The sequence below is a fragment of the Lasioglossum baleicum genome, chromosome 8, assembly GCF_051020765.1.
Source record: "Lasioglossum baleicum chromosome 8, iyLasBale1, whole genome shotgun sequence".
NCBI lineage: Eukaryota > Metazoa > Arthropoda > Insecta > Hymenoptera > Halictidae > Lasioglossum > Lasioglossum baleicum.
Genome location: NC_134936.1, coordinates 9,890,069 through 9,917,449, shown reverse-complemented (window position 1 = coordinate 9,917,449; position 27,381 = coordinate 9,890,069). Strand labels below are relative to the sequence as shown.

General features: G+C 38.7%; 1 long non-coding RNA gene across 1 annotated transcript in view; it reads left to right on the top strand.

Moving 5' to 3' along the window:
- Positions 1 to 27,381, top strand: part of LOC143211080 (uncharacterized) — a 179,081-nt gene that overhangs the window by 64,197 nt on the left and 87,503 nt on the right. Inside the window, exon 3 of the long non-coding RNA XR_013009384.1 lies at positions 18,460 to 18,592. This is a non-coding gene — a long non-coding RNA (uncharacterized LOC143211080). The remainder of the gene's footprint in view (positions 1 to 18,459; positions 18,593 to 27,381) is intronic.

The window sequence follows — 27,381 nt, the reverse complement described above, 5'->3', positions numbered from 1 at the left end:
AATTTAACGACAATTTAATTTCAACAAGTTTTTCTCTTCAAACTCTGGAACTGGCATTCAAATGTTAGTAGGACAGTCACACGTCTCCTGGGAAAATGTATTTTTCTTTATAGGAACGAATGACACAACACAGACGATTATGGTCTTTTAAGAGATATGCTTTTCAAGAAAAATTATTAACCTTCATTTCTTTAATTTTGCACTTGATTTTCTAACATTTCTCATTCCATGTTAAACGTTCAAGAAATGTAGATTTGAAGGGCCTGTAAAACTTGATGTTTTTTCAACTTTGTTCTGAAGAAATTCATAGATTTAATTGAATCGTCGTTTATTATATAAATTGTTCTGTACATTCCTCAATTAATTAATTGTTATTTCAATTCTCGCCTGCATCATGTAGTTCAATTAACGTGCACAAATACAAACAAGACTTATTTATCAAGCCACAATAAAGTAAATTAGAACGTGTTAAATATCTACAATAAATTCTCTCAGGGAGAAAGGTCGAAAAAATTCGTTTTATGACATGTTTAGGACATGTGCTCAAATACAAATGAGACCTGAAAGAATCATATTTACCTCAATTTATTAAGACTCGATTAAATAAATTCAAACGTGCTAAATGTTAAAAATAAATTGTCTCGAATAAAAAGCTGCAGATAGAGAACTATATTATATTGTTCTATTTAATTTTCTTCCGTACACTTTAATGGAAGACACAAACGATTATGTTAAAAATGCATCATCAAACAAGCAGTCGTACAAATTCTACAAACACGAGATCGATTGTTAGAACAATTCTCACGTTTCTATATCGCAAAGGCTTCCATCAACGTACCACCATTACTGCGCCCAGTTTCTCGAAAACGTTTTCCATTTTCCAGGGTAATTACCCTATCAATCAGTCGTTCGGTTCGCCATTAACAGCTGCCGCGAGTCTTGTTTGCGCGAAGTTGCACACAGTCGAACACACGAAACGACAGGAGCAAAAGTAAGGTCACTCCGCTAGAATAAAAGCAATTAGGCTCTATTCAAAGCTGCGCCGCTGTCCATTTCGACGCAGTCGCATCCTGGATTGATTCGATCCGATCGAAGGAGTATTCCTATAATCGTAGGACGAGGCTTTCCTATTAACGCTTCATCTTCTCTTATGGTGTTTACGTAACGACCGGGTTTTTTTCGCGATTGCTACTACGAGGGTACGAGATTGCCGGACCATGAAAGCCGCGGCTCTTTGTTTCCTACCGCAACCAAGCCGCGAAAAACGCTGGCATTTCTGGCGATAATCGTTCCTCCGCATCACCGCATCATTTACTCATTACTGCAGAACACCTTCTTGCTTCCTGAAAGCGTCGTCGCTTATGTTCTCCTCCAGCCTTGCTTCGAGACTGCCATATACATAGCCATTCGTTTTCTTGAATAGCACCTTAGAAATTATCTTTTGGAGAAAAAATAAAATATGTGACCTGTCCAGTGAACGAACAAAATTGTGTAGTACTATTTTTTTTTACATGAAAGTTTATTTTTAAGCGACTTCGAAAAAGGAGGTTACTCAATTCGATCTGTATGTGCCTTTTTTCTAACTATGTTCAACGATTACGCCGAGATGGATGGACCAATCGGAACGAAACCTTCTGAATTTTGTAGGGTATGTCTCCCCATTGGTCCCTTGAAAACAAATTTTGCATTTATTCGTTCTTTGCGGTTTTATTGCAAATAACCAATAAGACCGAAAAGCCATCCTACGAAGTGTTCTATAAATTCTGCTCGTTCCACTAAAAAGTGTGAAATAAAAAAATTTTATAAAAAAAAGTCAAACCGACTTCGAGAAAACGCACTAATAAAATGCACTAAAAAGTATGGAATAATTTCCATTTAATTTATGTGAATACACACGAACTTAAATACAATACAATCTTTTCGGAGGCGGCGCAAAATTGAAAATTTTCGACACTGGAAATTACGAAAATCCTTAAATTCTTCTACATGCTTTTATATATTAATGTATCTTCTCTTCCCACCTACTGATTACCAAGTCCATCATATTCCAATGAAATCATAATCAGCAACATTTGTCATTTGGAAAATTTTCAATTTCGCGCCGCCTCCCAAAAGATTGTATTGTATTTAAGTTCGTGTGTATTCACATAAATTAAATAAAAATGATTTCATACTTTTTAGTGCATTTTATTAGTGCGTTTTCTCGAAGTCTAAAGACTAGTGAGAGGATGTTAATCTTAAACGTTTCGTAAGTAAGTAGAAACGGTAAGCAATGCACAGACACGTTAGTCAGACTAGTCAAATTAAATTATCACTATTGCACAGTCAAAATAAATTTATCTTATTTATTTAACAATTGCCAGGATTATGCTGACGCTCTAGTGAAGAATTTAGAATGTTTACTTGTTTATATTAACAATGTTCACCATATTATATACTTAGGCATTTATGTTTTAAAATAACAGCTCCGTTAAATTATCTTTTGCTTCCAATCCTGAAAGCACACACAATAAAATATTTGAACTGTCCAGTGAACGAACAAAATTTTATAGTATTATATTATTTTTTTATATGAAAGTTTATTTTCTAGTGAGAGGGCGAACTTATTATGTATTATATATATATATATATATATATATATATATATATATATATATACCTTATATATATATACAATGTAAATTATTATAATTCACATTATATTTGATCTCAATCAACATTCGAGCCAAACAAAACAATGATAAAGCCAAAGAAGAGACTAGAACTAATTCTGCACATTTCTAATTTATTAATAGACAGCGGATCTTTATGCAAAATAAAAATTTTCCAGCTGAATTACAACAAACCGGAGTGACATAGAAATTAACTTTTTCTCTTAATATGTTCAATAGGTTGAAAATTATATAAAAGTATTTTTAAATTCTTCTGAAGTTTTGAATGTTTTAAATTACACCTACACTCATTTTTGTCATAAATGCATAAAATCCGCGGTCTATTTATTAATTAAAACGAGTAAAGCAATGATAAATTAACAGAATAGAAAAATGCGAAAAATTGAAAACTAAAAATTCTATTAGCTTGCCCCAGTGTTTTCCATAAACGTCAATTAGCAGACGACTAATGGTACAATTTCGAGTAGCAGATACCACTAATTGCAACAAATGGATCCAAGAGTGCCACCTATCGCGCATCGACACTGCCTAGAGAAACTCACCGTGAATCCTTCTTCGAAGAGAAAGGGCGGAACTGAATCCGCTCGTACCGCCGGCCATGACCTTGATTCAGCAGGTGCACTTCCTGAAGATTGTTCCGAGCGATACCTGTCGATTGTCGATCACTTAACAGTCGCGTCTCCTGTTACACACGGGACGAGCTGCAACATTGTAGAAAGCGGCCGGTGAAAGCGTGGCAAACGGCGATCCATCGTTTTAGAACCCCGCCTCGCCAGCGATTTGCTCGGATATATTAAAATTCATTGAAATACCTGCGGAGCAATCTCTTCCGCGTTCGCCGCCGCATTAATTCAATAACATTTGCTCGGACATTTCGCGCCTTTCACGGATCCCGTTTTGTTGCGCGCGCGCGTTCAATTGTCCGCGAGATTCTGTTTCATCGACGCTAGGATCGCGGCTTTGCTCGACAGTTGATGGACAGGTGTCTACGCGTCGCACTGTGGGGTATTTGGCCGATCTAGCTGGCCAAAAGTCGATCTGTCAAACTCATCCCAGGTAAAAATTAGTTGTTATGTGGAAAAGTTGAATATTAAATGTCAATGTAAATGCAAAGTTGACATATGCCCAGAACTACTTGTGTAATCAAAAGAAGAAATTCGAAGCAAATTTTCCTATATCAAGTCGGAAATAAAGCAAAGATGGACGGCAGCATCTCGGAAAGAAGAGGTTTTTTTAAAAAAAATCGACAAAGCTTTTGAACTGCAAAGACGTTAGTGTTTACTTACTTGTGTAACGTCATAGTACGACAGTAATGGTATTTTAGAGTTACTTAAATTGAAATATCTCCTGAACTACTAACTTTTCGACATAGGTGTACTTTTTTATAACGAATGTCCAGCTGCATCGATTGATGTATTAAAAAATATCTGATTCCATTTAAAAAAACAAAGTTGACCTTTATATGACCTTTACGCGTCCACTCACGAAAAAACTAATAACATCAAAATATGCTCCACTCGATACCATTCAAGCCTCTGCTGAAACATTTTTTGCTACGAGTAACAGTAGCGAGAAAATCAAGATGTCGAAATCGGGTGATATGATATTAGTTATTATATTATATATATTATAGTATTATATACTATATTATATTATATGTATATTATATTATCTATTATATTAATATATGGATGTATTATATATTATATTATATTATATGGTGAAATAGGTTATATTGTTTATATTATAGTGATTCGCGCATATTGTTAAATTAGTCAAAAATAATACTTTCAATCAAAATTGTCAATTTTTACTTTTTTATAATTATTTTTTTAAAGATAAAATACTATATATAAGTTAGTAGGTACATTTTAAACACGTTAAGCAAAAAAAAATAATTTTGGCCAGCTAGATTGATTAAATACCCCACTGTGCGTCGCCGGAAATCTCAAGAATGTAGACGCAGAGCATTGTCTTTTGGGAAATATGATTAATAATTCAACGACTGCAGCAATAGGAAAGCTGCGGTTTTCTTCCCGGTTTCTTTTCCGTCTTCGTCATGTTTGGAGCCGCTTGTACAAATCTACCGGATTAGGAGGAGAAAGCTACTAACTTTGAGTCCGGTAAAGTAAAGTTTAGCCAAATAAAAAGTTGACAAATGAAAAGTTCCAAAGAATTTTCTAGGAATGCCCCATGTGAGATATATTCCAAATTTCTTAAATATTGTATGCTTATCTTTTTTATAAATCAATCAAATTATACAAATATACTTATTCAGCCAAATTACACCCCTGTACACGATTAACATTAAAATAGAATAAGAAAATGGAAGTCCAGTGGCAGGTGCCACGACCGCGTCAAACGGCAGCAAATCTTTGAACGTCGAAGCTGCAACCTCGGACACCTCGTTTGCTGAAACCATCGAGTCACGGCGGACTCATCGAGGACTTTCGTGAAACCGATACGAAATGGATTGCCGTGCGAATTTTTTTACCAATTATTCATGGCTCGAATCCCGCGGACTGGTCCTTGGAGTGAACACGGTCTTGATCGATGTTGCTCTTCCTCGCCAGTAGCAGCGCGTTCTCACCCTTTCCCTGCGGGACGCCCATCGAAGCTTTCCCTAATGCGTCCTTGATGAGAGCTAACCTTGCCAGAGGTCTTCACTGGCCACCCCTTCCACGGGATTACTCGGTTTATCGATGCGGACGATTATTTTGCTCGTCACGTTCGTCATCGTCTCTGCGGGTCATCCGGTTGTTAACTTCTTCTAACAGCATTATAGAGACCCGCGATGCGGTCAACTAGGCGGGATAATCTTCTGGACGATGTCGTCGCAGGCTCCTTTAGCGGGTATGTCGTAAGATCGTCCCCGAGAGTCACCGTTTAATCTCCCGATGAAAAATGATCGCCGCACGGTTAGGACTAAGCAGCCCGTACAGGTTACGTATTTAAATAACGGTCTACTATTTAATAGACCGCTCGAATAGTCTGACGTCCATTTTTCGAAGAAATTAATCGGTGCTTCCTTAATCACCGATCTTTCTAATGGCGCTCGATCGGCCCGTCAACAAATTCTATCAGTCACTGTAGGATTATCTCGTACCCGTGAAACACGAGCTTGTTTAAACCGATGGTACACTTTTGAATTTATTAGTTAGAGTATCATTCATTCCGAAGATTACTATTAATATCTTTCTATTACACGTACTTTGATCTTGTAAATCCTGTACGAGTTTGACTATGTTTTATTGTGGGGAAGATAATCTTACAGTGACTGATGGTATTTTTTCTTAGATAACATTTTCTCAGACACCTTTAAATATATAATTTAATATTTATATATTGTAATTGTAAGGAAATTTGATATTTGTAATTACCGTGCAATACAGTAGCGAAGGTGTACCGGTTTAGAGTTAACTAAATCTTATTGAGTTGGACGTTATTTGAAATAATTTGCACTGTAACGGTTTTGTCAAATCTGGAGATAAACGTCAAATTCGTTTAGGATCGTCTCGGTTAAGCAAAGACTCGTTTACTCCAATGATTATAGTAAACGTCTTTTCAAGGATTACTTTCAGTCTCGAAGAGATTAGAATTCTAAATGAATTTTCTGTTTATCCGCAGATTTGACGTAAGAGTTACAAGTTTAATTTATTTCAAGCGTCCGAGTCAATAAGACGTGACATTTATTGAACGCAGTTCCAAGAAACTGTATATAATCAATTCCTTCAACGCCGCTGAACTTCTGACAGGAGGAACAACATTGTAACTTTGCGGTAAATGAGAATTCTTGGCCATAAAAATCTCCAGGCGAAGCTAATTCCCTAGATATAAAATTCCTAACAAAATACGTACTGCCTAGAGTATACCGAGAAAAGAATTCCAAGGCAACAGTAAAACGTAAAGGTGAAACGCGGCGAGCGTAGCAAACGTTCTCGGCAAAAATCCGCGAACGATGCTCGTAACTCTAGCCTTGGATCAACGGTGTTGCTCGCCAATGCTGGAAAAAGAAAATACGGTAGATCGCAAATTTTATTAAATATTTTGTTTGAAATGCTCGTACAAAATCTTCGAATTTAAGGCTTGTGATATATTTACAATTTTTACTATTGATGATTGCATAAGTTCGTGCTGGATTTGAAAATAAAATTCAATGGTTACATTTTAAAGAATACAACTTTATTAATCAATTATACATATAGTCACCATTCTTTTCTAATTGAAGAAAATTGAACCATTTTTTAATTCTAATTTAACCAATCTTTAACCAAATCTTTAAAATTTAACCATTGAATTCTATTTTCAAATCGGGCACGAACTTATGCAATCATCTAGTATTTTCAAGAAATTATATTTCATAGCAGCCTTGATAGATTTCATCTTAAGTTCAAGAAAATTTAGAAATTGTGACTCTACTTTCTTCTTTGCAATTTCGACCAATAGCAATTCTCTGTGAAGGGTACAATCATATAGTCTAATTTTTTTGAGGACTAGAATGGAATTTCAAAGTCAAATTAACTTTTTTAAACGGAATGTCCCAATTTTTATACCATAGATCGATAGAGTACTAAATTTTGAGTATAATAGTGTTGAACTTCATATGTCCTAAACCTAATAGTTAACGAGTTATTATCGAAACAATTTTCTTTCTTCTTTGGATAATATGTCGTTAACAATTAAGTTTAGGACATATGAAGGTCAACACTATTATACTCAGAATTTGATACTCTATCGATCTATGGTATAAAAAATAGGACATTCCATTTAAAAAACTTAATTTGACCTTGAAATCCCCACCATTCTAGTCCTCAAAAAAATTAGTCTATATGATTGTACCCGAACAATTTTTGTGAACAAAAATGGTGTAACAAGATATTTCTGTTATCAGATAAACGAAACACCCTGTACGTGTCCTAAATCGTACTTTCACAATGTCTTCTAAAATAGCTCAAATCACTCTCTTAATTTTATTTTATACGTAGAATGTTTATTTAGAAGGTTTCCGCAAAGATCAAAGCATAATTGCGAAGAACAATTTTAGTAAAACCGTGTATTGTTTATTAGAAATAACAAAAATCCCTTGGGTAGTACGATTTTGGCAACTCTCCCCTACATGGTGCATAAGTGACGGCAGTGTTTCGCAAGATCGTTCAGTAGCAGCGAGCTATGAAGCCGTTGGACGAGTCAGCAAGCGAACAGCGGTGGTACAGAGTACAGGGACAAGGAACAAAGGCTGAGGTCTAAAAGCCCGGTCACTAGGCAGGCGGCCATAGCTAGGGGTATGGGAGGGATGGCGGAGGACAGACGACATTAGAGGCACATTAGCGTGCGCCACTCGTCGTCCAGCTGGTAGTCAACCAGGCTAGCTAATTACATGCCGATTCCAGGGGATCAGCCGCACAATGCCGTGTCGACATACCGTTGGCTCGTCGAGGTGCGCGGGGGGTCCTCGATATATACCTCGATATATCCGTGTATATCCGCGGCTACGCTTTCGCAGAAAGGTTCCATCGGTTACACGGTTGCTCCCTGTAAGCAGAGAGCGCGAGCCAGCTAATCGCTCGAAACTCGCTAACTCGCCGGCGATTCGCGGTCGTCGATTTACTGGCGTCGATCCCCCTACAAACCGCCTGGTAATTGTTCCTCGTGCGTGCTCCCTATGGAAGCTCGGTTCCTACACCAGCCAATGATCCCTCTTTCTCTCGTGCTCTCTATTTTCCTTTCTCTCTCTCTCTCTCTGTCCCTCCCTCCCTCTCACCGTTTCGCTTGTACGCCCCAGCTAAATGAAAGCGAGCGTGCACGAGATCCTATCGTCGCGAGGATCGCGTATTAAATACAGAAACGAATTACTTTCTCGTGGGCCGACTTCAAACCCTGAGCGACGAGCTGCGAGGAGCTGCCGCGGTCAACTCATCTGCATCGAGCAATTAACCCCTCGACTTGTAATTAGCGTTGGATAGTCGATACTCTACACCGGGAACCTTCCCGCGCTATTCAATCGTCCCCCGAGCTTGAATTACTCCCGTAATTGTTTCAGGAAGGGAATTATTGAAATTCTTCGGGAGATTAATGTGTCCGCGGTTATTGAGAGCATTTTTTGAAAAGGCTTTTCAAATGTTAATAGTGCTGGCAGTGTTCGTGTCACATATTTTATGATAGGATAAATTCTTTCGTGACATCCAACGGTTTTAAGAATGTCTTCAAGAATATTATTAGTTTAATTGGTGAACTTCAATACTGAAACTACTGAGCATTAAAAGTATATGATACAAATTGCTTTACTTTTTACTTAATAATTTATTATATTCGCCTGGCTGTAATATTTCTAATATCGAGAAATCGTTTCGCAGATTGCACTCTGCAATAGTTCCGCGAAGATAAACCGTGTTTATTGATAAAATATTAGAACGTATCCGAGAGATGATAGGAACATCGCATAAAATATGTGAACGAAATTAAAGGACGATTGCAGCGTCGATTCTAAGCGTGTATACTTTACAACCCTTAAACGCAACGGGAACAACATGCAGCCCGTAGAGGAAGCTTTTGTTCATTCGCAGCGGCATTACGAGGAAAATCTTGCGGGCACGGTTCAAGTATCTATTTGTAACTGCGTGTTCATAATTCTTTGTACCGCGGAGAGATGCGCGCACGAACTTTTTCGTTCCAGCGGAACACGCTGGATCTACGCTGGTCCGCAGATGTTACCAGCGGGAGTTCTTCAGGTACGTATTTGAAGAACGAGCGCTCATTTCAGACCAGGCTGCATCCCACTGCGACGAAAATTCAAATGTTAAGATACGTTTCTCACTGCGAAGATCAAAGACTGCTGCTTCCTCTTGCTCCCTTGATGCTTTAATTAATTGCCCCCCTTTTGTTCCGATAACGAACGTCTACGCTCGTTCGAGCGTTCGGAAATCTTGTGATCACTTTTCATAGAAAATGGCACTGGATCAAGCATTCCATGCTTCTCTAATATTAATAACAAAAGGAAAAAAGAAAATGTGGTCAAAAACTGATTATTACTAGACTGCGAATCTTTATAAAAAATGTTTGCATTGATTGCAAGACACAGGAGCCAAATGAAAATCTCTGTCTTCTTTTAATTACGTTATTAACATGAAACTAATACACTGGTGGTCCTAAATCTTTTTAATATGTCCGCTGTTTTAAATCGTACCCTTTTTGTCATAAAATCCGCAATCTACTGATAACAATCTTTACTTCAGAAAGAGGATCTCCGAAAAACCGAAGTTCAGGGCTATGAAAGTAGAGTTTACCCTTTGAAATGAACGCAGTTAGGCTGTCGTAGGAATTTTTACACGAAGTTAGAGAAGCTGGAAGGTAGACAATCTTTCTGTTGCTGGCACTTTAATCTTGCAAAACTATAATCACTTCGTGAACAGAATAATATTCTCGATAGCACGGTGCTCAGAGACCACTCTCCTCAAAATAACCCTCGGGAAGCCTGAACGCAGCAGCACAATCATCAATTCCACAAAACAACTTGCCTCATTAGTCGCTCGTTACTCAGTCTCGAATCTTGAAGTGACCGTGAAAATGGCGATCGAAATATCCGCCGATCATGTCGTGTAAATGCGTTAAACGGGTCCACGATTTTTCCACTATGCTCTATCCAAGAGGGAGGCGGTCTAAACCGTCTTCCGACCTTATTGTTCCTGGAAAGTGGTTGCCCCGGAGTGTCTGGTTGTGTCTTTATCATTTTCACGAGTGGCTACGCTCGACATAGCTGAACCAGCGGGACAGGGACCTCGGTTCCTGCTCGCTATTACCGGCAGGATGTCTTCTCGAAGAGACGAGGAACAACCGTCGACAAACGTTTCTCCTCTCTCTGTCGCTGTGTGCCGGTTTCGCGAACGGCAAACACGGGGCATGAGTCCGTCGCGGAACTGTTGACGGCCTTCAGCTTCTTGCGAAAACTGTCTTGCGTTGTCGTCGCCGTTGCAAACCGTTGATGACACTCTACGCCACTCGAGGCGAGTCACCAGGTCCGTAGTATACCTCCTGGTCAGGTTCCTCGAAGAGTCTCAACCCTTGTTGAGGGGACAGGGACATCGACGACCGGGACAGCGGCGACGATTACGACCCGGACCTCTCTCTTCGGCAATTACCGCTCGAGTGGCACCGCAACTGACAGGTGGCCAGGACGTCATCCGCTATTCCTTTTTACCCCAGCGCCTCCTGTGAATTTACGATGGGATATATATATGCTGGTTACAGCATTTATTACGAGACGTGTCCCTATGCTTTACGATTCCCCGGAGATTCCTTATGCTGTCTTTCGCCGCGTTTCCTCGCTTTCTGACCAGATGCCTCCTCGACAAGCGATTACTATTCTTGATCGAGAGCTGCCTTTTTTATGGTGACTGTTCGGGCTTGTCTGTTAAAGGACGGTAGACAACGTGATTGTGTTTTCTTCCAGGTGCGCGAACATGATGTGGGTGATTGACACTAAACCTACCGAGCACTAAAAGCGATTAAAATGTTTTAGGTTAGAAAAATATTAGGTTGGTAACTAAGTTCGTGACCTCCACATTTTTTCTCGAACAAAGTAATTTATATTTTTTAAGCAAGAGTAATTTATATATTCAGGGCTTCCCAATGATATACAGTTCAGAAGGAATGGTCACTGAATCAGGTTATAATGATACAATAAAAGAATTACGAAATAAAATGTCGCGAATTTATGTAGTTGCCAACGTGGTTGGCTAACAAAGCTCTAGTTATTTAGATTTTGGGCAGTTTTTATTGCAATATGTGCTTGGATGAGGAAATTTATCGAATCAATTCTCATGTAAACAATTTCGTAATTTCAATAATTGCAAGATGGAAAATATAAGATTAGTTATTTGACCATTAGTGGTAGGTTTAGTGTTAATCAGGGACCATAAATGTTATAAAACAGAAAAAAATCATAGTATAACAAGTATTTCATCGACTAAAATCGTATTGGTTACAAATAAGGATTATAAGTAACCGAAAATTTTTTCTCTTGTTGGTAAATGTTATCGTTGACAGAAATTCATTTCGATCGCTTATAACAGTTATCAATGCAAGAAGTTTATTTCGGTAACTCATAATAGTTGTCGATGAGAGTTTATTTCGATCATTCATCGGTCGAGGAGGATCCAATTTTTGAACACTAATAACTGTTATTTGTAACAAAAAAGTGTAAAAATCGATATTTTTCGATCATTTTGTTCTTCGAATTTTTTTCTTTATATTTTGTGTACATTATCTTCAATTTCAATAATAATCGTGATTTTTATCGTAGAAAATTTTAGAGTAACTGTTATTTTTGGCCCCTGGTGTTAATAGACTGCGGATATTTATGCAAAATAAACATCTACATAATTATAATGAATACAAGGAGTAGCATGTTACCAGCTTCTTTCGCTCTCCATAGAGGTCTTTTTTGTCAACCGGCAAAAAACCGCAGCGCACGCTTTGTTTTATTGTGTTGGACGTCGTGGTGGTCACTAGTTAGCGATACTAATTAAGACATTAAATTGTGGTAGTTTATTTAAATTGGAATGTTTGAGGAAAAGAAGCGTTTCGCCCGGGGTCTGCTAATTGGACTTACGAGTAATGCTACGTGTAGCAGACTCAGCCTAAAGCGCTGTGATATTTCATTTTTTTTATTTCTTTATCTTGCGTACGCTCCTTATTATTGTAATTTATGATTGTACCTTACAGCTACAATTTAAGAATTGAACGTTTCTTGACGTCCGCATATAATAACCGCAAGAGCGCGAGTGAAAATAAGTGAATAAGATCCTCTCGCGAGCACTCAATTCTCCAATAATTATCACGTTTCGATGACTCAAGGATCATTATCACGTTTTACATAGACTCACTTCTACATTATCTTGGTTGTTTTGTCATTATCAAGCTGCGGCTGCACATACTGTATTTATTAAAAGAGAGGTAATGTCGATGGCGATTCAAATAGGAATTTCATTTAATAATTTTATTTCTTAGCATACTGTGACACGAATAAATAAAGTCGTGCTTTTCTTACAAAGTAATGTAAAGTATCCATTTTTAGTGCACACATTTTTAGGGCTAGCACACATTTCGTACTTGCAGTAAGTAGAAACGGTAAGTAATGACCAGACACGTTAGATTCAAACTCAGCACGATTATTGGCATTGTGGAGATAAAACAATTTTCTTCTTTAAATTTACTTATTTGCTAAAAATTGCTAACAATCGGAACAAGTACATTCATCTTATTTTCACAAAATAATGTAAAATGGCCTCTTCTAGTACCCGGTAGCTGTACTGTTAAAACTCAATTATGCGTTTTTGTGTGAAGAAAACATGCAGAGGTTGTTAGTCAGTCATTTCTGAAGACTGCAATAAAAAAAAATATTACCAGTTTCACTCAAAGAAAACTGTATTTAAAGAAAAAAGTCAATGAGCTTTTCTAAAAAATGCCAAAAGTCACGTTTGTTTTGATCGTTAACAAAACACGCCTCCTCAACAATTCTTGAAAATTATGAAAATTACGAGGGCTCGATTGAATGAACTGATTATCCACTTTGGACAGCGAGTGCGGCGTCGCGGGGCATTCCTGGAGCCCGCAATAAATTCGAATTCAAGTTTCTCCGTGGCTCGGGGAGGCAAGTACTCTTGTTCGACGAGCACGCCCGGTCCACTCTCGGACTTATGGTTAGGTCGGCTTACAACCGGATCGGATCGATTCCCCATGACACGTATGGCGGTGTCGCCCGTGCATTATAGAGCCGCTAGAGAGTCTGCGGATCGGCCGGGGCCCCGGCGGACAAGGCCCAAGTTTAGAATTCCCGCGGATCGTAATGCCGGGCGACGACGAAGCCCGTTCGGGACCGTTACCGAGAAGTCGTTAAGCCCCGTCGTTAAGTCGATTATCCGCAGCCCTTGACGACGAGCATCTCGCATCGAGTTTCCTCGCCGATCCCGTGGGCTGTGGGGGCTTCGTTTATCGGCTGGGAGACGTGTCATGCCCGACAGCGTTATCCTGGATCCCGCCAACGGTCCGCGAGGATCCAGTTTTATCGATCGTATTACGATAAGACGCGTTTTCGTCCCTAACACCGTCCCTCTCCCTTCTCTTCCCTTTCCCTTTCCTTCTTGCAAGATTGTCGACTTATGCCGATGGTTCTAATAACTTGCATCATCCACAGTTGCGTTACGGATAATTTCATGAAATCGTTACGACGCACTTTTGAAATTCAACCTTTCACGAATTTTTCTAGAGATTGAACTGCCATCTTTGGAGTAATATAAGATACCTTGCTCTTCTTCATCAAGATTTAGGGATTCGTTGTATAGTTTCAGTCTTCAAATCCATGCTAAACTCGGTCAAAGAATTTCTCAACGTATAATAAGTGTTCCACGGTATATATTAGGGCAACTGATCGCTCTCCAGCTGCCAACGCTCGAGCAGGTACCCCCACTACCGACTCGTACGAGCGCGGGATCTCCCACTCTACCTTTCCCCTTCTACGACGCTGTTCCCCACGCTTCGTCACGTTACTAACCCAGTTCTGGCAGAGAGAGGGTAGGTGACAAATGGAGTAATTCCAGTACTTTATAAAAATAACAAAAATGTGTCTATCTAAATCTGTAGCCATTCCTTTATGATACAGGGTGTCTCAAAATTCCTTCAACATACGGAAATGGGGGGTTCCTGAGATCATTTGAAGCGACATTTTCCTTTGCAAAAATGTTGTGCGCGGCTTTGTTGAGGAATTATTAACGAGAAACACGGACCAATCAGAGCGCGGCCCGGCGCGCCAACTGTCAATTGGCCGACTGTGCCAACACGCCTCTAATAACTCCTTAACAAAGCCGCGGACGTCATTTTTGCAAAGGAAAATGTTGCTTCAAATGATCTCCCATTTCCGAATTTTGAGACATCCTGTATATACCCAAAGAAATAAATTTGTTGAGTAATTTCTCATCGATGCATCTTTACATTTTAAATAATTGTAAATTAAAAGTATTAGAACTCGTCATTCTGATGTTAACTAGTATTAAGAACGATCCCTTCTCTTCCTTTCTGCTTCGCTTGCCTCAGCTTCCCTTCCGTCGTTTCCAGCTCCGAGCCAGCGCGGTGTTAATCCTCGCCGCGATCCCCGAACAGATTTATGGGGGACCGGAACCAGGGAATTTGTCGATCGGTAACGTACGACGATCGGGAAAAAGTACACGATCGCCGGACGGACCCCGGCGATGATTCATGACGCCGCCTAGTACCGGCGGGCTTGTTTAATGCGTCATTAGCCGCAGAATGTAAGGGCGCTTTTTAATCGGCGACCGAACGCAAAGGGAACCCATGATTGAACAAGGATTTTAATTCTTCCGGGCGAGGGCCGGGCAGAGAGGCGAGGTACCAGCTGGATCGAGATCTTGTGTATCTGTATGATTAACCTAATAATTCGAGAGAAATCAAAGGATTAATTGTTTTCGTATAATGTTGTGTGACAAACTGGGAAATTTTGTTATATAAAGGCTCGAACATGTTTAACACTGCCAGTCATATACTTATGGGTGACACAATTGTTGTAACAAACTTGGAAATTAATCATTACTAACTATTGGGTTGGCAAGAAAGTAATTTCGGTATTTTAAGGTGAAATAGAGCCCAATTTTTTTTTTATTCAAGCAATGAAAGATATTTTCCATTTTATTCGATGATCTTTTGCCAAAAAGAATGAATAAGAAAATATTTTATTAATTAAAGTTCATCGCTTGAATAAAAAAACAAAAATTGGGTTTTACTTCACCTTAAAATACCGAAATTACTTTCTTGCCACCCCAATAGATTAATTAGATAGAATTTTCGTTTGTTTATCTTTAAATGAAAATGATTAAACTTTACCTTTTTCATTCTTGTATATTATTCAATAAGTTATGTTCGAATACCTTTTATTTGGTCGCATTTTTATATATTATAAATGGCAGACTATTTTAAAATAATTGATTGATTAATACGTTCGTAGATGTGTTGATCAAAAGTAGGATTTGGCGAGGCAATGTTTATAACACTGAATTTTTTCCGCGTTTGAATTTATGAAGTTGGTCAGTTTGGACGCCGAGGGTCGCATATGTTACTGTTGACTTATAAGTACCGGCATACATGTTGCAGAGCATAAAGTAACTGAATTTAAGACTTGTTTCGTCCGTGTAGAACATTATTCCTATAACGACGCGTCGTCCTACTTACTAAATAACAGTGTCAATATTTCATGCGGAAAAATTTATGTCGGTTTTTGAATCCATTAATACTTGAAACATGAAGATCCTTCTATGAAAAACCATTAGTCACTGTAGAGATGTCACGATCTTACTGCATTTACAATTCTTCAGTATTTCCAGGATTCTACATATAACTTCTTCGTCTTTAAATCAATTTGAAAAATGTAAAGTAAACATTTTACAAGCGATGGAGATATTTAGCTGACTATCCACTATTAAAATAATATCATGGTTTAGTACCTACGTGATTAACTTATTTTTACGTATTAACCCTTATATCAACATTCAACATTATCTACAAAGATCAATAATCATGGTTTTAGTGCATATTTTTATCCATCAAGCCTAAATTAATTTATAATCACCACAAAATACTTGTCCGTAAGAAGCGTAGTTGGGCAAAAATTTTTATTTAAATTAAATTTTTTCCCAACTGTGGTAAGAACACACCAAAAATTTTAAAATTAAATGGGGAATAAATATACGTGTTAAACAAATGTATGCAGCATGTTCAACTGACTTTAAAATAGTGTAATTTTGCGTACAGTGTTTATAGTTAGGCTAACGAATGAACTGGGTAAAATTGTTCAGTTATGGTTGTTTCCGAGCAACCACGAGGTAGGTACAGAGAAATATGATGTAGTAGGATTAACGGTTTTAAATTTGATTAAATTCGTTCCTCCCCGCGAGGCAACGACGTCCAGTTCAGGGCTCGTGGCTTTCTAACTGCATTTTTATGGTGATCCGGTGCGTAAACGGTTCGGGGAGATTCAAGATTAACCTGACCCTAGGAGGCGTAACCTGTCGGATGGTTTATGGGATTCTTTTCTGTCATAAATATGATTCCGGAGCCGGGAGTATCTGAATCGTGGCGCTGGAAAAATTGTTGGTTTACGGTAATATGCTTTGATCGACTGTAGACTACTTCCAGAGTGATTTCGATGGTATATTGTAGTATAGCTACTATTACATTGTCATGAATTTGTTTCACAGTAACAAATGTTCTAAATTAATTATGAAGTATCCACAAATTTTTATCAAATAACAAAATTTGCTCTATTTGATTTCTTTAATTCAATTAAGCTGGAGTGGGATAAGTCTGCCCTAGTTTTTGCAAAGTAGGAGTTTAAACTGATATATTTTCAGTCTGGTATGTAAAAACTTAACGTTCTTGGCATCAAACTCTTGCCACAGTTATTATTGATGAATTAGTATCATGTAGGATTATAATTTTGGTTGAAAATTATCATTTTGATAGGATATTGTGTACAAAGTGTCAACTAGGACGTACTTGCCCCCAAAATGGGGCAAGTCCGTCTCTGAGAGTTAAAAATGCTTTCTATCCTTGTTTCAAGTGCTACGGGGCAAGAAAAGAATTATTATCAAGCCTGCTACAAAATACTTTTTATTGCATATTGTTTAGTTTTATATGTTTAGTCTTATAGTTACCCATACAGTACGGACTTACCCCACCGTGATAGTACGCACTTGCCGCGTGTAGTAATATTTACGGGGCAAGATCATCTTAGTGTTTTTCTCAATAAATTTAAAAAAGCTACAATTAATGTTATTGGCGCTCTGGTTCGATCAGTTGGAAAAATATAAATGTAAAAAAATACAATAAAAACGGTTTATTTAATGTAAACCTACATCAATATTTGTCGCACTTACCTAAAATAACAACACAGAATATATTAATAACTTGTAAACTATTGCACGTTCAGGGTAACCTGAAAGTTGTACGTGTACTTCGCACGTGACTGTTTGGCATTGGTTGATTTAAGCGAGGAAAACACCTTTATTCTTGGGCGACATCTATGTAGAATAGTTAATACTAACTTATACTACAATAATAAATACAAGCTAGAGAAATTTGGTTTATATTATAATAAAAATAACCAATTAACGGACTTGCCCCGTAGACGGACTTACCCCACTCCATCTTAATAGTTTATATGATAAGTAGACAGCCGGATGTTCATGCAATCTCCAATTTTTATAGACAAATTTTTAGGAAGTGAAATGAAATAAAATTCTTTTCTTAATGGAATAGCCTTTCTAGATCCAAAACAAATAAAAATCGTACTGAATTCTATCAAATTTGATGTTCTGGCATTTCCTGAAAATTTATATGTCCCATAAATGCATAAAGATCCGCAGTCTAATGATAAGTATAATACTAGGTGAAACGATTACTTCTCACAAAGTGTACTGCCATTGTACAATGTGCATACGTATAATATTGTTATTTACATGCAGTAAGTACCTTCAGAAGTAGGGGGTGGTTGTATTTGAACTGTTCATTGAGACTGCACGTCCCTCCCACAAGATATAGTTCCGCCATCGCTCTCCTTATTACAGTCAATGGGAGTCCCCATAGCTTTTACTTGAATCGTCCTGCTCAGTGAGTACACGAGGACACCGGAATTCACAGAATCGTGGTGAACCGTGGGAAATGGCGGCCTGTTTCCGTCATCCTTGCTTGTCTCTGTCTAATTTTCTCTGATTTCTCTTTCTAGGACTGTGACAACCTGGCGGAGGGCTCAGAGCGTGACTCCCCTTGGAGTTGTGGGGGTGGCAGCGGTAGTGGCCGCAGACCCCTCACCTCCATTATCGAGCACCTACGCACCTCTAAAAGCAGACTTCATAATGGTGAGTCATTGCACTAGCTTCTTTTCACTATAACTGGCCAGAGACTGGGTCAGCTTAGACTCGTGACATAATTCATTGATGCATCAGGAAATTATTTTCCTTCGGATGTTGCGGATCTACGTCGTAACATATTTCACACATTTTTATCAGTACATACTTTCTAGCATAATCCTGGAAATTGTTTAAAGAAAGTTAAAATATGGTTATGCATTTATGGTTGTAAACATAGGAAATATGAAATTGCAAGAGTATCATTTAAATATACTTCAATTATACATGAAATACATGTAGTATAAATATTGCTTTGAAACAATTATTCTAATCATTCTATATTTTCTGATAAAATAATATATGTCAGTAAGGATTTTAAATTCTAAATATTTCTTAGTATATTTTTTAAAAGTTTGTTTGAAATTGTGTGTTTTAATTCAACATGTAAACATTGTTCAAGTTAATATGTCAGGTACATCAACGTGAAATATATTTTCTTTTGTTTTGTACCTGGTAAAAATCATACAGAGCTTCGAACATAATAAATCTCTGGAGACTTCAATGCACGATGAAGCGCCATCACGTACAGATTCTCCACACTACGCGTAACCTAACTTAAGGCTTCCAAATGAATGGCATATGCCTAGAGCAATATCGTTCTTTATTAATACTACGAACTATCCAAAGCATCAACTATGTCTATAAATAACAATCTCTGATAAGCAAACAACATTTCCAGCAAGATTCAAAAGTTTTCCGTATTCCTCTAATTCGCATCGTATGGTGGCGCATATCGAGGTCATTAGAGGTAATGAGACCATCCATAAACGCGAGAATAATGACCGGTGCTCGTAAAGATAATAAATAATCGGCGAAACATAAAGGCATACAAAACGATTCGTTCTCGTGGTGGCTAAACTAGGATTCTCTCGGGAGAATCGCCGAGACTATGGTGATGTCTTCATCCGAGGTAATTAGAGGCAAGGATGCACATAAGCAGGACGTACAGTGCATCGATTCTCTCGAGTGAAACGGATGTCCCCATCCTGAAAGCCTTTGCCAAGTCTTTTAATGGTATCTTTGTAGAAACGAATCGAGAGGCAGATGTGTGGCGACGACGAGAGGATAAAGACATCTTTGAAAATGGGGACAGTCCGACTGATTGATAGATATTGACTGTTGCGAAATATTGCCTGCATGCTCTGTCCTCGGCTCTACTATAGTTAACCATTGTATTAACCGGGCAAACGTTCACGTTCACGAGTATTTTTCGAATCGTACAAAGGATCTCAATAGACCCTTCGGGACAACGTGATACATACTCCCTCTGTCCCATAATAATAGTAGCAGTTGATGAATTTAATTTGTCCCATAATAATAGTAGCAAAAGAAAATAAAGATAGAACGCAACATTTATTATGAAAAAACCAGATTACATTAAACAATAAATTAAAAATATTGCTCCTAATTTTTATTTTAAGTGTTCAGATAGTTTCTGGAATTTTTAATAATTTATAACTTGTTTTCTTTCATCTTACTTTTACAATGCATTGATATTCAACTAAAATAAAACAGATCAGCGGATGAAATTAGAAAGATAGTTATATTAGGTTAATCCACGCTTTTATTTACAGTCACTAATGTCTAATTTTCTCCATTTTAGTGCATTTTAATATAAGCGTGATTTTTAAAAAGTTTTTTTTATATATTTTTTCTAGTTAGATCGGTAAAATATCACACCGTGGGCCGCGCGAACAATAAAAGCAGAGCGAGAGAAAGAGAGAGAGAGAGAGAGCTCCGATGTATCATTTCGGATCAGATAAACCGTCGGACAACCAAATTGCTTCGGGACCACGGAATCACGTGAGTGTTTCGGGAAGGGTCGATAAACCAATCAAGGCAGGAACACGGACGCGAGCCCGGTCGAATCTAGATGACCCGGACATGAGAGAAAGAGAGGGAGAAAGAGTGAAAGAGAGAGAGGGAGAGGCGACTTTCTGGTGCTCTCCGGCGTGTTCGCGGTTTTGAATGAATCCCATTCCCGGGGCGAGCCTTGTATCCTCGTGGCGTCCTAGGTCGGCTACTCAATGGGCAGATCGTTAGATAGGATCGGTGCCCGGACCAGCTCTATAAATCCTCCGCGGGCACAATTATGTGGGGGATATAAGGATTATTGTTACGGTCCGAGGCCGGCATCGGCGCGCGGCTTTCGTATGGCCGCGAACGGCCGCGGGGATTACCCTCATAAATATATTCAGAGGCCATTATGCGAGCCCGGGGACGTTGATAACGTAATAATGAGGGCGTGGGCTAATGAGACGCGCGCTGAAAACTCATCCCGTAATCGTGATTGACGTCGAGGATCCTCTCTCCTACTGCTGCAGTTGCCGCTCCTGCTGCTGCTGTGCTCCTGGCTTCTTATTCTTCTTTCGGCCAGCCTACCGATCCTCGATCAGCCACAGACCTTCGGGACTTCCTCTGTTTCCGGTTTGATTGGTTGCTGCTCAAAGCACCGGGCATTCTCTAATTAAGACGTTAACTTGCTTGTGTTTTAAGGCGATCCACGCTCACCGAGATCGCGACGCCGGAGATCGTACGTCCGATCGGGAACCGGTTGCAATATGGAAAAATCGTTTGTTTATCGCCTCCTGGTTACAGTTCCCTTCCACTTTTTGTGAATGATCAACAGATTTTAGATTTGTTTTCCTTCGTACAGCAATTTAAGGGGTGTGGCAAGCTTTTTCAGTATAAAAAAATTATCTAATATAAGGGCCAGTCGAAGCACTTGAGAATTTTTTTTTTGTATTTTTTTACGGACCCTAATACGTCTTTTTTGAGGTGAAACATTTTGGATTGGCTAACAAAAAGAATTTAATGAAATATACTGAATATTTTAACTCGGATTTCGCTTGGATTTTATTTGATGTTAACTGAAACAATAAATATGAATGTGTTGTGACAGTGATTTCAAGTTTTCAAATTATAATGATGTTCGTAAAATAACAATTTCAACGGGATTCTCCATACAAATTGTCCAAGGTTCTTCTTAATCAATTTCTATGAATATGTACGACAAATCCAAGGTTTCGCATCGCTATAACTTCCCTCCAATTACCATGCAATCTCGGAGTTTGTCGGTGCGTCGGATAGAAAAGTATAAATGTCAGACGCAAAGCAGTTTTCAAGGATATGCAAGGAAACGATATTAGCCGAGTAAAGGATGTACACTGTTGGTCAAAAGTACGATGTATCCTATGTTTTCCTTACATTAACGCTTAGTTTCTATCGTGGCTTTATTAAACGTACTAAAATTAGCCATCCCAAGACTTTTATTAGGTAAAAAATTGTACCACGTTTCAATTTGTATCATTTTCAACCAAAAAAGTGTCTTTAGTTTCTCCTAGTTGCTGTATCATGCAAAAATATTTTTGATATAAAAATGAACGTGAAAGTAGAAGCTTCAACCTGTAAAATGAGTCCGTGTATAGTGCTGTACTATTTTTACCACACTTATATTAACTTGCCGTATTGTTGCATGCGTCAAATCTTGTAATCGAATTTTAAACCTCTTCCCATAGCTGATATTTTGTATACACACTTGCTTCCGGTGACAATAAAAGTAGAAAAGAAAATATATAAAAAAACTCTTTAAAAACCGCGCTTATATTAAAATGCACTGAAAAGGAGAAAAGAATGTTTTTTCCTGTTTCTCCATAAAATACCGAATCCAGTAAAATGATTAATAATATTTTTCCCCAAAATTTTAAATAATTAGTTCAAAATTTCTCCTGTTATAACATTTTTTTTAAATTGTAGAAAAATTTAATATAAATTTAAATAAAATCATGACATTGAAGACTATAAAAATAAAAGCGTGGAGCGCTGAACTACATTGACGTAATCTTCGTGGGCGCTCCATGCTTTTATTTATAGTCAGTAATGTCATGATTTTATTTAAAATATTAAATTTTTCTATCTATACCGACACTAATTTTATAACAGAAGAAATTTTGTACTAATTGCTTAAAATTTTGGGGAAAAATATTATCAATCATTTGACTGGATTCGGGATATTATGGAGAACCAGGAAAAAAATTATTTTCTCCTTCTTAGTGCAGTTTAATATAAACGTGGTTTCTAAAAAGTTTTTTTTTTCAATGAAAATATCATATAATTTGTCGAAAATTTGATTGAAACAGTTCACGACATTTGCATTCAGAAATCGAACATTTGCAACGACCACAGTTTTCGAGAAATTAAAGATGGTATCCTGGTGGTATCATTTTGTCCAGGAGTGTATTCCAGGACGATCGTCCGCGACGTGTCATTAGAGTATTGCTCGTACCGTGCCGGATGACATCAGAAGACTATGCTCACCTCTCGGTAATTCCGAGAGAGGCTCTCTTTTCTTCGGTCGCTCACGAACTGCACCTTGCCTGCCACGGTCTGGCCTAATAAGGAGCCTGGCGATGATCCACTGAGATAGATTCGCGTGTCATTAACCGGCGATTCCGTACCGAATTGCCCCTGTCAATTGTGGGAGCGGTCCGCGGTACTTGCTTGCTCCCGGGGCAACGCTCATCTCGCGCAAAGTGTTTTACAGGGCCGGTACCGTTAACGCGCATCGCTGCCCGAAGAAACAGCTCGTTATTAGAAACGCTGTTTTTGGCCTGGCGATCGCACACGACTACCAGGCCCCAAGCTTTTTACAATGGCAAATTGATTTAACGATTCGTCGGCCCGAGGCGTCGTTATTCGTAGGAGAAGCGTGCATTCGTTGACTTTTTGATGACTCTGTTTGTTTTAGCTCTTTACTCTTCGTTGATGCGCTTGGCTAACCGTGGTAGAAATTGGTTAGGCTTCTCTGAATTATTTTTGTGGTCAGTTTTCGCTAATTTTAACACTTGCATTACGGGATCTAATATTTTTATAGATTTTATAGATTATTCAATAAATTTATTTCTTTGGGTATATAGTTATTGGCACTTTTGCTTCTTATTTATATTTCAAAGCAACGTTGGAAGGTCTCATAACGGAGCTCCACATATGACTGTAAGAAATGTGCCAATGACTGTTACCAAAAGATTTGACTCGTAAAACTGTTTGATTTTGCTGAAAAATCTCTATTAGCTTACAATAATAGAAAGTTAAGCTCGTTTAAACATTCCAAAAAAAGATAAACAGATTTTTACTACGATTTTGGCTTAGGGTGCCAATCACTGTACAGTTCACACTATTCTAAGAAAGTGGCTAAACATTTGGACAAACGCGTTCTTGTTAGTTTGATAAAGTAACGTTCAATGGTCACTTTTAGTACTCTGGAAATCCGCAATTTTAAGATTCTGGAATTTCTAAAAAAATCTGAAAAAATTCACTGTGATGGCTGCAGTCCAGTAGGATGTTCATGAATTTTTTCGTAATATTTTACTGAGCAGAACCGTAGAAATTAATTCACTGAACCTTGCTCACCACAGCTACCCTCGTGTTAGGGGTATCGCCGTGCAACTTGTCACAGAAGGTCTGGGTAGGATTGTTTGATTTGTGTCGATCGTCAACGCCCTATGCGTCATGCTCATTAACGATCGATAAATCCACTCGACGGTCCTAAATCAGCTGGAGGAACGTTGGTCGGCGACGACTCGGGAACAGACTCGCCAACAATGCCGCGTACAACCAATTAGAATCGCGTGGCCTGGAAATCGAGATCGGATGCGCCGCCGGAAACCGCGTTTCGTGGCTGAATCAGCGTCGAGCAGCACGCGGTAATAATGAAAAGCCGAGCGATAAATAATGTATTGGAACCGCGGGAGGCGTATAACTCATTCCAGGAGAATATAGCCTTCGCGTTCTCCTCAGCAGCCCGCTGGCTGTCTCGCTTTCTCCAATAGCCAAGTTCTTCTCCTTTTTCATCGTTTGCTCTCGCGCGCGCGCGGACGGTAGATTCTCCAGCTGCCATAAATCCGAGCGCTACCATCCGAGGCTCTAATTGCATTATAAATTGTGCATGTGCCTGCACATCCTGGCGAGCGCGGAGCGCAACGCGGCTACCCCTACCGCCGTGTCCAATCGCCGCTTCCAGGATGCTGCCTGGAATCAGCCAGGAACGAGAAGACCCCGGTTTCGACCTCCACCAGGAGCACATTTCTTCGCTGGCATGATCGTTCCTCGCGCACTATAGCGAGTAGTACTGCGTCAAAACTGGAGTGCACTCTGGCCAGACGCGGACGGTGCATTTTATCGCTGCACAATTTGCCATTAAACACTCGATGGAAAATGCGAAGCGTGCTAGAAAAGATCATTCAAATTAATGTTGTGCATATCGTTGATAAAATTAATAATTAGATAAGGATAAAATTAATAATAGCAGCAGAATTTATGTTTGAGCTTCTGGATCAACGTTGATCTTCGTAATGGACCTAGTCCAGGTAGCTAATGATTTGAACTGGCTGCTGGACAATCATAATTTAGACAGAAAATTTGCAGTTCAGTGTCCGAATGGACCCAACAGGCTGAACGAATGGATGCCATTCGAGGGTTAATAGAATCTTATTACTAAAGTACAAATCTCTATGCAAAATAAAAATTTTTGGCATCAAGTGCAAGAGACAGCAACCATATAGATCTAAATTTTCTTTTATAACAGTCATAATAAGCTGAAGACTATATTAAATTCTTTGGCTGCTCTTTACATTACCGGACTCAAAATTTGTTCATTTTTCCTATGAATTACGATGTATTTGGTATGTAATCCAGTAGATTTGTAGACGGGGCGACTGCAGATCGAGGTTTCGATCCTGCAGGATAAATGGTTCAGGAGTTATGCTTCCTTAAACTTGAGCAATTTGCAGTGTTTTTTACAGGTAAGGGCCCGCCATATTGATTTGTAGTGACGTTCGCACGCCGCTTGCTGAGTTGGTTAGGTAAGCGGCTCGCAGTCGTGACTACAAACCAATGTGGCGGCGCCCTTACCCGTCAAAAATGCTCAACTTTAACCGACCATACCTTCTCAACTATTGATCCTAGAGGAACGAAACTTCGATCAGCATCCGCGCCGAGTACAAATCTACTGGATTACATACCAAATACATCATGAAAGGTACTAATTTTGAGTCCGGTAAAGTGAAGTTTACCCAATTCTTTCAATGTTAATATTTTGATAAATTGCCCTACTCATTTCTGTCATCAATGCATCAAATTCACAGTCTACTTATAACTATTCAAGGATGACAGTCTCCATGATGTTAACACTTTCTTCATACACTTCATACACTTCATACAATTCGCTGTTTAGGCTCATGGTAGACAGCATAATGTTCAGAGGATCCACTACTTTCTTTTTCCAAATTATTCTAATATTTCATGAAGCTGTTAATTAACGTTCTGACGCGGAAGGTAAGCAACGAAATAATCTAGTAGGAAACACGTTATGGCATAATTTGAGATTCAATTCGTTCGGATATAGTGGGCGTTATAGAAACACCCTCTTAACTTTCACAGATATCATTAATTGGATTCCTCAATATTTTTCAGACCTAGTTGAACTCGTTAGTGAGTTAGGAAACAGGTGTTGGGAGCACCTGTTAACCACGAGCAAAACAATAAATAAATAACAGTCGTACACACTTCGATAAAATTTTCCAGAGACACTGATATCTTGTTCGAGGCGACAAGTACAGATTCCCTTATCACGAGCAAGTAACATATTCCCGATCGGTAACTCCTCTCTCAGAGTTCTGAAATAACCCAGACCTATTAAACTCGCCGTTGAAAACAGGAAGTGCGACAGCGTCTCGTTTGACAAACCAATAAGAGGACCCCGAAGATACTGGTAGTGTGCGTCTGTGTTGCGTGTTGTGAGAGAGAGATAGAGAGAGACACGTACACACCGAAACGTGTCTGTTGACTGCGTTTAACGCAATGGTAAAAATACGTAGCCGTAAATAACGGCTTGTGCAACGAGTCCTCATTAGCATCGTATCGTCGACATAAGTTATTGCGCCTAATGATAGAGGCGACCCTGAATATGGCACGGGGCAAAAAGAAATTCCACCCCAGTAGGAGTCACAAAACCGGAAAACAGGTTTTAAAAAGGCGAACACGAGGAAAAGCGTTTGACAAGTATTCGAGTTCAATGTCCACGCTGGAACACTTGTCAGCGAACGGTTGGCTCTGCCAACAAGTGCAAATTTATTAATTACTATCATTCACCGCGGAGTGTCGCTTGTCGCGGCCAACCCCCTCGTCTTGTACTCTGTCGCGTTCACAATGAAGAATTCGAATTGGCTTCGACTAACACGAGACTGGGAGTTCTGTGCATTTTTAGTCGTCTTCAAATTTGTAAAATAGAAATGCAATTGTGTTTTTAGGTGCTTTGAAACGTGATATCACGAATAAACTTGTACTGTTTTATTTACTTGTTTAAGATATGTCGCGAATAGAATTGTGGTTTTATGAGCTTGCTTAAAATGTGATACCATGAATAAAATTGCTGTTTTCGTGTGCTCATTTAAAATATAAATACAATTGTGTTTGTGTGTGCTGATATTAAACATGATATAAATAAAATTGTATCGTTCTATATATTTATTTAAAATATGATACAATGAATAAATTTCTCTGTTTTCTGTGCACATGTTTAAAATAAGATATGATGAATAAAGTTTGTGTTCTCTGTGCACATGTTTAAAGTATGATATCGCGAATAAAATTGTGTTGAAACTGAATGCGATATCAGAGGGATACCACCAACACTATTGCGTTGCACAATTCGAAAAATAAAATTAAGAATAAAATGGTAC